Below are 13,963 nucleotides of genomic sequence, written 5' to 3'. Positions count from 1 at the left end.
ACCATAACCCACAACCCACTCCCACTCCCAATTATTCTTACCCTCCTGTTTTCTTTTCCTGCAGCATTTATCACCCTTTAATGCTATCTTTATTGTCTGCTCCCCTCACTAGAATGTATGCTCTACTAAGACATAGATTTTTGTCTGTTTTGTTCTTGATGCTTCCTCAGCTACTAGAATTGTGCCTAGCACATAGTATGGACACATTGAGTATTTGTTGACTGAATAAATGAAAGACCCAACTGACTCTAAACCTGTGCTCTTTCCTGAATGGCCCCAGTAATGAGCTTCTGGAGATTTTCTTTCTAAATGTTATTAATCTTAATCTCTTCCTCTGCTCCCTGACTTCCCCATTTCACCAAATAGTGGGGAGTAAACCTTCCCCTCAATGACTTGGCTGGTGTTTCTGTGACTGAGGATCATGACAGTAGGCAGGACATGATTTGCCCCATACCCATGGGCATTTCTGTTGTATGGGGGCCTATGGGAAGATGACCTGGAGTTCTATGTGTACAAAAGGCTAGATCTGCCATCCTTCTAGTTACCTGGGAAGGGGAGTGAGACTCTCTGCTAGTCATTCCATAAGCAGGGTGAGTGAGCTGTGGTGCTGACAAGCGTGGAGACTGGGGAAGGCAAGGAGCTCTTTTCTCTGCTGCCTCCTAGGCCTAGAGATGAGGTCCATGCTCTGCTTGGCATTTGCAGTCTTGAGGGATGCAAAATAACTCTGAGCTTGGATTATATTTCTAGACAGTTAAAATTCAGAATTTCATAATAAACAGTCACAAGGCTTAATGGATTTTGTGCTTTGCTTTCACCATTTGGGTATTTGTTGAAATTCAAAGTGGAACTAATTAATCTTTGAAAGCCATCTTAAACTTTCTAATAACCCATAAGCCTGTTGGAAGAAAGGCAGTGACAAAAAAGAGGTTCTTATCATTTCATTGGTGTAGTTCTTTTTAGGCCTGAAATGAACCCACTTTTTAACCTTAAAAATAAATATATTTTTAGTGGACTCACTATGTAATAAAGGATAACAGCTGGATATAAAATTCTATAAACTATTAAATACATACATACATACATACATTCATACATAAATGTGAAAGCTATCTATCTCCTTCTAGGCTGTTTTCAGTGAGGGGTGTGTGCACATATATACTAGAAGGAAAGTTGTTGAGTTAGTTGTTATTTCTGAATTGTAGGATTCAGAGTGATTTTTATTTTCTTTATATATCTGCATTTTTTTTAATTTTCTACAGTAAGTGTGTATTATTTTGCACCATGAAATTAATTTTGTCAGTAATGTTTAAAATTTTTGTTTCATTTTCTTTGAAGATATAGGGGAGATTTTTCCCTATGTTAATTACGTTGCTTTGAGTCTATTTTTTTTTTTTAAGCCTTGCCATGAAATTAAAAGCAATACAAATGTTTTACTAATTAAAAGACACTTTTTGATTTTCCATGCTAGAAATATATTTTTTGAATCACAAAACTATTTGTTCAGTGACCTGTCAGGAAAGGTTGGTGGACTTATCCATGACAGGATAAGACAATATTTATAAACCAAGAACTTATACCTTCTGCATTTAGCTAGTACCTTCATGCCATTCCATATTATCATCCATGATTATATTTGGCATCCATAAAATGGAATACCCTACAATCGGAAAGAATGAGGTAAATCATATATACAGTGACATGGAAAGATGCTCATAAAATACCTTTAAGTAGAATAAAAAGATACAAATCAGGATATAAAGTCTTCTCACATGTTTTTAAAAAGTTATTTTTTATATATGTTCATATATAGATGGAAAAAGGCCCAAAAGGACATATAGCAAATTATTCATAGTGAGTACGGCTTAGGAGTAGAATTGGCAAAGGGTTTGGGTTTTTTAAAAATTATTCTGCATTTTTTGAAATGTTAAAAATTAAATAAAATGGTATTCATACATATTTTATTTTATTGGAGACAGAGTCCCACTCTGTTGCCCTAGGCTGGAGTTCAGCCTCGAACTCCTGGACTCAAGCAATATTTCTGCCTCAGCCTCCCGAGTAGCTGGGACTACAGGCACAAGCCACCACGCCCAGCTAATTTTTTCATTTTTGTAGAGACAGAGTCTTCCTATGTTACCCAGGCTGGTCTCCAACTCCTCACGTAAAGCAGTCTTCCCACCTTGGCCTCCCAAAGTGCTGAGATTAAAGGCATGAGCCACCACCCCTAGCCTGATATTCATATTTTAAATATATCCATCTATGCATTCCTTTCTAAGATTCCAAAAACTGTTGATACATTATTTATTTTCCCTAAACTCAGACATTAGATTAATTGAGCTCACTGTTTTCTTCCCAAGAAAATGCAAAATGTCTGACATATGAAAGATACCAATAAATAATTATTGAATAAAAGAATAAACATCAAAATGGTGTCTACTTTTTAAGTAAAAAACTACCAAATTTTTCTTTATGATTTGAGGGAAAAAAAATTTTTTTCTCAAATGAAATGAAAGAAAACACACATTCCTGTATACAATACATTTTTTTTAAAACTTTGGGGATGGATCCATGGCAAATACTCCCAGCCTACACCCCCTACCTCCCCACACATTCATCTACTTCATGATTTTTTGATTTTTTAATATACTATCAAAGGTCCTGAGGTGACATCTGAATTCCTTGTCTCTTCAACTTACAAATGGAGAAAACCAAGACCCAGCTGGAGGAAGCTGAAATGGAGACACGCACCTACTTTCAAGCCCAGACTTTGAGAGGTAAACCACATACCTAATCCTTCCTAATAGATTCCAGAAAGAATATGGATGAAACTTCTCTTGATCTTTTTTTTTCTTATACAAATTTAATACTTTGATCACTTATAACCAAAAAGCAGTATTTAAAGAAACAGCACAGGTCACTTTTATTATATACAGCTCCGTTAGCAAGATGCTACCTTGAGTAGGTGTTTAAAGGGATCACACTTCAAAAGGTAATTGACCTAAATTCTCCCTCCTCCTCTGCACTCCAGCAAGTCTTCCCCATGTGCTGCCCTCCCGTGGATCTCAGACAGGGAAGTGATGCAGTAAAGGTCCTGGGCAGCATGAGAATCTAGGCCACTGTGATTAAAACTAATTCAAACATTATTTTAATGCCTATGTTTAGTTTGCTAAAAATTCTCAACTACATTGGGCACCTAAGGGCTGACAGCTCTACTCTGGAATGAACCAGAAGTTGATTTATAAAGCACACTTTAAAGTGATCACACCTGTTCTGGTCCCATCTGGTTGGGATATGCTGAAATGGAATTCTACATCTTTGCTTTCAAATTATTTGTTTTGGTCTGAATTATGAGCAAAATTACAAAACACACATATCTGAAAGAAGAAACTGTTCTAGCCATGTGTCCCATGAGCAGCCTAATGCTATCTAATTTCTTTTGTTAATCTCAAAAAGAATTTGAGGGGAGGGTAGGCAGGTGTTCACTGATTCTAGTCACATTATCTGGTGATGTTCATATTCCAGGTCTATATCACTGATTTGCCTCAAAGATATAAAGTGTTTTAACTTGTAAATATAAATGATATCTGCTAGTGACATTCTTAGGATAATTGCGCCATTGGTTAAAGTTCTTTAGAATTTATAGGAACACTGATTTACAGTTTTAAATATCTAACACATAGCCTAGTTGTAGAAATTGTGTCATCATCAACTAACAATTGTTCCAAACATCTTTGGAACAAAGTAAAATCAGCAAACACCTTTGGTACATGACCTTCCTGGAGTTTTATTTATTTATTTTTTTTGTGGCTTTCTCTCCTTATTCTGGAAAATAATATTGTTGCTATCATTTTAGAATACTTCCAGAAGCAGCCTTGGACTTGAGGTTCTGACTCATTTATAAAGCCATATGTTATAAATCATAGCTTTCTGTTCAGTACTCGGTGGACCAAGGCAGATGTTTGGATGGAAGATTATTGTATTACCTGAGGTGGTATGCTAGCAAAAATAGACATGGGAACCAAATTTCTAATTAATATTCATATTTCTAGTATCATATGAGCAAGTGTCCTCACTGTATGTTCCTCAAATACACAGCCATTGCCCTTTAAATTACAAAACAGGATAAAAATTAAAGAGATATACATAAAACCTCTGGTACATAAAGAGAGAAATGGCTGGGAAAACGAAACCAAAATCAAGCTCTTTGGATCTGAGATTATATGAATATGAGCAAAAACCCACAGGAAGTCACTTAATAATGAGGTCAAGAATGCTGAATAATTTAACATACCCTTGGATCTTGATTTGTGATTGTCCAAAACTAATATTTCACAAGCCACATTGCACCTTGTCACTGAGTCCTATTTCTCCCTCAAGATAATGTCCAAGTATTAATGGACCCAATTTGGTGGAAATTACCTAATTGGCTGCAGTCACTTCAACTTGAATGTGACATTTTGGGCTGTTCTGTAGTCACAAGGGTAAGTTAGAAGCTTGAGCAGCAGACCTGCTCTTTGTGATAATTGTAGCTGAAGCTTGTGTTATCACTGAAATTTATTATTTTGCAAATTGTACACTCAGCTTTTTGTAAAAATTGTATTGTAAGGAAAAATCCCTGAGGAGGCTGCTTTTCTCTCCTGATTTTTCTAAACCTCCCAGATGAGGATGGCCAAACAAAATGCTATGTGATTGCATTTAAGTGCACTTAACTATGTGCCGCCTGATAAAGTATCTTAGTACCATGAATTAAACAGAGTTCCTTAAGTTTCTGTGTTCTTTAGATTTTGTGATAATTCAGCTAACCAAATTAGTGCTAGAGAATGGCATTAGTTAAGAGGTACACAATTTCCCCAAGAAAATGAGACAGGTAAATGAGGAATAAGAAGTGGGCTTCGTGTTTGTATTGTCACCATTACCCCATTTTGTGCATGAGCATTGTGCCTGCAAAAACAGTGAGCTCATTCCTGCACAGCAGAAGAGCATCAAACAGTGGGCATCCTTCTCTTGTCAGTAACACCTTGTATTTCTGTAGTGTTTTATAGTTTCAGGAGGATGTACCTTCCTTCCCTCCCTCTCTTTCTTTCTTCCTTCCTTCCATATTCATTGAGTAAATAAGGTGATCCAGGCCCTGTGCTGGGCACTGACGATACAAAGATAAATTAAATATAGTCTCTGCCCTCAAGGAGTGCCCAGGTTAAGAAGGGGAGAGAGAGGGATAACCAATCAATTATAATCCTATATGGTGAGTGTTCTAACCATGTGTACTACAGATAATGCTAAGAAGCTTCACAGAGAAAATAACTTTAAGGCCATATCTTGAAAGATGAACAGATATTTACTATTGGAGAAGGAGGAATGATGAGAGGGGACTGGGGAAGTGGTCACCTCAAGGAGAAGGGACAGCAGGTGTGAGGACATCAAGGTGTGAAGATAATGTGGCTGAAATGGCAGGTGAGGCCAGTTCATAAAGGACTTCAAGGGGCCTTGTCTGGGTGTCTGGAATGTGTCATAGCTTGCTTTCATTTCAGCTGTTCCTCACAGTAGCCTTTGGAGTCAGGTGTTATCCCAATGGCAAAGCAGTGTTGTAAGGAACAGAGGACCTAGATTGCAGTAGGGTTCCACCTCCTACCATCTGTCAACTTTAGAAAAGTCATCAAGCCTCTTTAAGCTTAGAACACACATCACCTATTTAACACTTCTCTATGCAGCAGTAATTTGATATTAATGCTGTTGTCCTTTCCGCAACAGCCTGTTACCATATACTCATCGTTAATGTGTTTTTCCTAGGCTCTGGGTACTAGAGCCAATGAGAACTAATGTGGCAATCGGTAGTCTCGTCTCTCAACCAATGAGCATCAGTGTACCACATTGCAACTAGTCTTATCCAATGGGTGCTCTCCCACGCTGTCCAGAGGGGTCTGTCTTTTGCAATGGTGGTGTTTATTCTGTCATGATCTCTCCTCCCACCATTTATTTTTGCTCTAAAAGCAGTTTTAATCCATAATGGCTAACAAAAAAATGTGCAAGTGCTGATGCTAGACCAAAGAAATAAAGAGTATCATGCTGGGTGTTCAAGCACAAGTGTAATAGCAGCTCAAGTGAATTTCAAGGAAATGGTGAGAGAGAGAGGGAGGGAGAAGAGGAAGAGAGAAACCATCAGCAGACAATTAAAGAGCCATGGCAGTCTAACCTGGGAAGGGCACCACACAGAGCGGGGCATCCTGGAAGGACAGCACTATACTGTGAAAGCAGGCTGAAAGAAAACTTGGCTGGAGGGAAGCTGTAACCTCGGGGAACCTGGAGGGAACAGAGTAGCCATTGTCAGCCATGGCCATGATAGTGGGAACACTTCTCTGTAGTGTCTGTATTTATAGGACCATGTGCAGTAGTAATTCAGTAGCGTACCCTTTCCTGAAATGAGTGCACCTCCTGTGCAAAAGAGGATAAATGCGGAATTCACAGCTTACTGAAGTATAGTGTTTAAGAGCATGGGATCTGGAGCCAGGCCATCTGGGTTTGAAAAACCCAGCTATACCATTTACCAGCTGTACCACCTTGGATATTGAACCTCACTGCACCTCAGTTTCCCTGTCCGTAAAATAGGAGTAATAATACTACCCTCTCAAGTGGAGTTGCTGTAATAATACAATACTTACGTGAAGTGCTTAGTTAGAATAGTGCCTTGCACATATTAAATGCTCAAAAATGTTAGCTATAAATTATAATTATTCTTATTATAATCACTGTTATTGTTATTTAGTTTTCTGTCTGTAAAATGAGGCAAATTAACTAAATAATCCCTGAGATCCCTCCCAGTTCTAACATTACCTGAATTCAGTAAACCCTTTTATCCTAGGAGAAAACCATAACTTTGAGGGCTTGACTGCCCCCACCAGGGTTATATGGGGAGTAAGGAGTAAAATGCAAAACTAGAATTGGAACCCACGTTGGCCAGCCCCTAATCTCATGCCCTTCACGGTCTTTGATGTGCTGAAAACTGACCAGAGTGTCACCTAGCAGGGGCCCTGGCTCCTTAACCTCTTGCACCCTTGGAACTGCAGAGTCTCAATCCAGCTCTGTTTTGTTTTGTTTTGCTTTGCTTTTAACCCCTTCCATTCTTCTGCAAATCAAGAAGGCAAGTGGCAAGCCTAGGGAGTGAAAAGTGATTTGTTGCACTGGAGGAAACAAAATTGAGCATAACTTAAAATAACCTGAAGAATATTCCTCCCAGCCTGTACAGCTCAATCATCGCTGTTTATTGGTTCCCATACCATTAAGAGATTCGATAATCCTTTCAGGGCCGGTGAAAGGATTTTCCACCCAGTGTGGGTGAAAGACAAATCTTTGGTTGTGGCCCTGTCTTAACCACCCTTCCCTCTTGTTTTATGTGGCTGGAACCTTAGTCACACTTGTTTACCTTCTGGTGCAATTATGGCAATTCTTAAAGGGCTCGGTAAAGAGGGAGGAAGCAAGGAAAGAGGAGAAAGAGGAGAGAGGACATATTCCCAACAAGCTGACCTATCCTTTAGTGTCAATTTTGGCATATTTGCTTCAGTATTCTTCCCTACACATTTATATCCCATTTACGTGGGTCTCTAGCTACTGGGCATGGAGCTTTCCTCTTTTGTTTATTATCTCTCTTTCTTCTTGTCTCTGTCCATTTCAATATTATGATAATCATTACCCTCTTAATAGCTAAAATATCTGTGCAGGTTTTTTAAAAAAAAAAAAATAAGTATTTTTCATTTGACTGAACCAATTTCACCGGACAAGGTTAATGTGATCACTTTAATTTGCAAAATGTCTTCCTCTTTTTATTTCTTCCCATTTGATTTTGAGCACACATTTAATAATTTTTGATGGTTTGTGTTTCAGCATCAGCTAGACATGCAGAATAGGCTCTAGACAGTCTCAGAATTTCATTATAACCAAGGAACCACTATTCTATAAACACCGAAAATTGGAAATTATCTCTTGAGCTGTTTGTTAACGAAGTCGAAGGCTAACCTTTAGGGCTCATTAAAATTCCACTGATGAAAACTCTCTGCCGATCTCTCTTTCAGGAATCTATCCCTGTGTTAGGAGTGCTGGTGTGTGGAAATTGGTCTGGGCCCTCCCCTTTTGCCCTCCCCTTTAATCTCTTGGTCTAGTTTAGGCAGAGATTTTTAAAGCTTATAGATTTCTCTTTCTCCCTACTCAGAGTATGTGTTGTGAATCCAAACAAACACAGATGGGTTGCTGCATGTGTAACTGTTACTGAGCCACTTAGACCAGGCAGTCCTGCTGAATCTGCCTCCCTCCATCAATAAAAGAATGAAGTTATCGGTGCTGGGAATAATTAAGAGAGGCAAAAAGAGGGATATGTTTTCTGTCCCTGACAGTAGAAATAAACATGGAAGCAGGGGTGAGAAATGACAAACCCCAAAGTATACTGCACAATTGGTGGGATGCAGTGAGTTGTTTTAATGAATCCATTTGCTAAATGACAGTTAAAATATAGCCTCATTCCTATCAAGAGAGCCCTGCATGGTGACAGTGGCCTCTCTCCTGTCCTGCTGGCAAATAAGACCTCCCAAATCCTACCAAAGTGCTTTCGGCATCCACGTGCAGAAGAGCGTTTGAATTCACTTGATACATCTTTGTAAGCAAAGGACGCTATTGATGGCACCTAGCATCACTATTATTATTGCTAAACAGATCGAAAATAATTGTTTATGGAATTTGTGTTTTAATCGCATGATTCAAAGCCTGCCTTTGATCTGGGCCCCTTGGGGGCATTTTCCATGACTGATAAACTGCTCCTCTGAGTTCATAGGCAAATGATGACAATGATAAAAAGAAAAAAAGAAGAAAGTCAGGCACCAACCTCCCATTTGGGTATTTTGTCTCCTTGGAGAATCAGAAAAACTCGCCAGGCTTGCAGTCATGCTGACGATTCAGCACACATCTCACCCAGTTATACACCCACCCAGGGCTCAATATGAATGCCCTCATCTCTCTCCTCCCTCCCTTTCCAGTTCCCCCCTCCCCTTTGCACACAAACGCACACATGCTCGATGCAAGAATTCATGTGCTCTCTTCTTTTCAAAGATTCCTACTGCCTTTTTATATGAGCCAGTTTGGATGCTTATAAAGTATTTATCAATAATGGTGCTTACACATATTTTTCCCCCTCTCACTCGCCATGCATTTCTTGGTTAGCATTATAATGTAACATGATAGAAATCAGAAGCTTTGCTTTTAATGAAAATGAATGTTCTAATCGTGAAATAGTTTGTCTTGTAAATATTCTGCTGGAATTCAGGCTGAGTGCAGATGGAGTCGAGACCAAACCCTGTTTACTTGCCAATTTCCCTCTTACCCAAAGAACAGAAGCTAGTGTAGAAAATTTAATAGCCACTGAAAGAAAGGGTTCTATAGATTCCAGTTTCAGAATCACAATCCTCATCTTTCCCTCTCTTGAGATGGTTGATCAGACACTTCCCTCCTCTCTTACAATAAAGAGAACTGAGGAGGTTTTAAATTCATGGATGAATTTTTTTTGTTGTTTATTTGTTTGGTGGGTTTTTCCCTCTCATTCTTTCTCCTCTGCAGAACACTACTAGTAAATGATTGGATCTTTGACAGAACAAAGGTATTTTTGATGGGCTCTGTAATCTAGTGCACTAATGCGCCCAGTCCCCTCATTGTCTTGCTGTCTGATCCCATCCCTTCTGCCAGACAGTCACTGCGGGATGAGTCACTTTTAATGTCTGATAATCAAGGTGAATTTTCAAAAAGCTGCCATTTTGGAATTATGCACTATATCACAGTGTCAGGGAGGAGAAGAGGAGGAAGGATGAAGGAAAGGCTAAGATAGACACCTACTGCACATTTGGAGAACTGCAGGACGCAGCCTGCACCGTGCCAGACAAGAATTGTCTGCAGGGTCCAAGTCGATCAAGGCGTACATAATGAGAAGGAGACTATGTTAATTATAAATTAAAAATAACTTCTATGATAATGAAGATTATATGCACAGGAGGAAACGTCTTAGTTAAAACAGACTGGAGGGATGGAATTAAGCACCAGCCATTTGGGGGTATGGATTCTGTACCTACTGAATATATTGCGGTCCATTAAATAACCTAACACAAACTTACATTTGGAAAAGAATAGAAGTGAATTGTGGTTGTCTCTGTGGATGCTGTATTGTCTGCTGTCCTTATTTAAAGCAACATCAGTTCGGGGACATTACTTAGCAGATGAATACAGTCTCCCTTCAACTAAGGACACTGGATATTTCTGGAATCATTTAAAGAAGTGACTCCCCCCTCCCAGTGAAATAGCAAGGGAGATATTGCAAACCCCAGGTAAACAAAGGCCAATCAAATGTTATTGCAAGGCTTCAACTATTCAAATATATGGCGGTCACTGTCTTCTGTAATGAACTAAACCCACTGTTAGGTATTGTGGCTCTGGAATTGTTTTTAATTGTTGGCATTGTATTAAATAGTAGGGTAGTTGAAGGAAAATGATATACTATGAGAATAGCCTGAGACTTCTGTTTATTATTCAGAGAAGTGAACACCTATAAATAGAATCCGGATGTTTTGACTAGGGAAATGCTGTCCTCATTACAGCTGGGAGATGCTGGAACGATTTAAAGCTGAAGCTTCAAAGCTTTGTCCTGCTTTATAAAAGCACGAGGGTTTTCATGGCTGTTTCAGTGGCCGGTCAGAGTCTGCAGGTACTTTGTCCAGGGGGAGAGACGGAATGACATTTCTGAGAATGCTATTTTGCAATCATGATGAATACTTACATATTTCCTCTAACAGGGGTATTCAAATGCCTGCATATCTTCTTCAACACAAGGTAACAGATTATTACACCTTGGTATTGTCTATGAAGATTAACTAGTCCATTCTCTCCTTACCCCACTCCCACAATCTTTGCACCTCTCTCCCCCGATCTATCTTTCTGTCACACACACACATACACACACAACACCCAACATACAAAGTAAGCAGAGAAAGAAGAAAATATATAGTATTGTGTCACTGTTCTCATGTGCAAAATAAGGAAGATATAAAATATAGAGAATATTTGAGGTAGAAGTGACCTCTTAGAGATCTTTTGGTACAACCCTAATTGTACTAAAACAACAGAGAACTGACTTGTCCTAGGCTACTCAGCCAGAGAGCAGCAGATGCCAGGCTAATGTCCAGGTGTTATTCTTTCTGCTGCAGCGTGCTTTTTTCTTACTAAAAGAATCAAATCTCTGTGGCTAGGCTAAACCATGATTCAAGCACAGACATCCTGATGGAAAAAGAAAAACCAAAGGAAGAGATAAGAATCATATACATTTTCAACCATGATACAAAGGAATAAAATGGGATATGGTATGAAATGAAGAAAAGCAAAATGTTAATAGACTATCTATCTAACAAAATGATCTGCCTAGTTGAGAATTCTATTAGAAGGCAGAATTGTCCTACTTTTAGAAAATTAGTAGAGACATTTGGAACTAGCCAAGAAAGCAAATGATGCTTGCAAAAATCTCTCTATATATTTTCATCTGAAATATTAGAATAATTCAGTCATATTCAACCATGTAGTCTTTGAGATCCTACCTAGGCTCTGTAAACTAGTGACAAAGCTGAAACTAGGAAGAAACCAGCATTTCCTTTTCTTCTTTTAGAATCTAGATCCTTAGAGGGTACAGCCTGCCTTACTGTCTGAGCAAAGGTCTACTTGATATGACCTAGTAGATATTTTTGCGTCTAGAATTTGTATTTCCCTCCTGCTGTGTTCTGCCTCCTGTTGGACTAATCTCTGAAATGTTCTGCACATTTTTATCAAAATAACTCCCTGGGGTTTGAGGCCCCTAAGGTCCTAGGCCAGAAACCCCCAAACTCTCAAGTATTTCTCCTATTGTTGTGTAAAACCTCATGGATTTTCTTCACAAACACCTAATGACAGTAGGAACATTCTTGAAGGCACTAAATGATAATAATGATAAACCAGACATTATTATAAACCAAACAGGATCTCCAAGTATTAATAGCTCTGTTTTTCTTTCTAAATTGAGAATGTGTTTTATTTAGCACAATAGAGAATCTTCTGGGAGGTAAAGGAAGGGATCAAAATATTATGTGTTGTATAAAAAAATCTTAACAAGCAAGATGGAGGATAGAGATGTGGTGGTCAATAGACAATGAAAGAGTTACAAGAAAACAAACTGTGATTCCTTCAAGTATCAAAACAAATGGCCTTTTATAGTCTCTCTGATCCTATTTTTTGCTTCTGGGGAAGAAAAAATTGAAGCACATACGTGCAGCTGGTGGGGTAAACACGGAAACATGTTATCTTTGTTTTTGCCTGGAGAGCCGTCAGGAGTGTTAAAGAGACTTCCATTTCAATGGTACTGTTAGGAAAAGGGTTTCTCAACCTCAACACTCATAACATTTTGGGGTGGATAATTCTTTGCTGGGGAGGAGGAAGAAGAAGCAGGAAGGGGGCTGTCCTATGCATTTTAGGATGTTTAGCATCATCCCTGACCTCTACTCACTAGATGCCAGTAACACCCTCCCCCCAAGTTGTAACAATTAAAATGTCTCTAGACATTGCCACATGTCTCCTGGGAAGCAAAAATCACCTCTGGTTGAAAACCACTGGACTAGAGAGAATGGTTCTTATTTTAGAAAATAGGCTTGGTTGTCCCATGTTTTAGAGACAATCTTTGTCTATACAATAAAGTCCATATTTCTGAGGATATGCTCAAAACATAGCAGGCACTTCATCGTTCCTGACATTGCCCATGAATAGGCTCTCCCACAAAACTCTGACAGTTCAAGATACTTATAATCAAGTCTAAAGGGAAGCATGTCTCAAAAGAATTGAGCAACTTGTTATTGATATATAGAGTTGTCCAGGGTCAAGTAGATACAAACCCAACTACAGTTTTGAAAGAGATGTAATGCCATCAAAACATTTTAAAAGAAGTTAAAGACCTAAATAAATGGAAAGACATCCCATGGTCATGGATTGGAAGAGTTAATATTGTTAAGATTGCAACACTCTCCAAAGAGCAAACACCCTAGATGAAAAAAAAAAATGACAATTTCAGACAAGAATGACCTTGGAACTCCCAGTCTTGTGTAGAAAGCAGGGTGAGCTACAAAGGAGAGCATATTTTTCAATGCCTTTCTCAGATGTGACCAAGGAGGATAATGAGAGAAAAGTGCCTCCCACAGCCATGGAGGACAACCAAATGGGAAGCTTCCCCAGAGAGCAGAACCACAGCCTAATCAAAAAACAGCTCATACCTCTAGGGGGCCCCTACCATGTCATCCCACAAAGATTTCAGAATTGCTGTGAATCAGTGACTGCTCTATGATTTTCATTCTTTCCCTTTCTAAATGAGAGTGTGTATGATAATAACCTTGTTCCTCTTCCACTATGTATTGGGCATGTGGGGACAAGTAACATGGCTTTTTAGTTCATAAGTGTCCAGATCAAGAGGAGTCACGTGAGGTCCAGTGCTTTGAGTTTGAAATGTGATGGAATGAGACTTTGGGATGTCTTCTTTAGAGAAGAGGTGAAAGTATTTTGCATATAAAAGGGGGGAATAAATATTTATCACCAAAAGAGCAGACAGTGGTAGATTTTATTACTATTCTAGATTATTTGCTGCCCTTTCCTATGAAAGTATTATACTTATTTTCATTTGATTTTCAGCACCTGTCCATATAGGGTGACTATCTGACATCAACCAATATAATGTGGGCAAAAGTGATGTGTACAACTTCCCAGCAGAAGCTTACATAGCCATATTATGGTCTATTCAATCCTTGCTTGTTTCTCTCTGTCACTTTGTCCAATTGAAAGCATTTAGTGAACACTAACAAATCAATTCAGAGATTCAGCAGAAGGAATGATGGCCTTAGTCTTAGTTAGATTTTGGGTATGAGGCTTTTTTTTTTAA

The sequence above is a fragment of the Lemur catta genome, chromosome 20 (assembly GCF_020740605.2).
Source record: "Lemur catta isolate mLemCat1 chromosome 20, mLemCat1.pri, whole genome shotgun sequence".
NCBI classification, from domain to species: Eukaryota; Metazoa; Chordata; class Mammalia; order Primates; family Lemuridae; genus Lemur; species Lemur catta.
The sequence above is the reverse complement of the archived record's forward strand: the minus strand, read 5'-3'. Positions refer to the sequence as shown.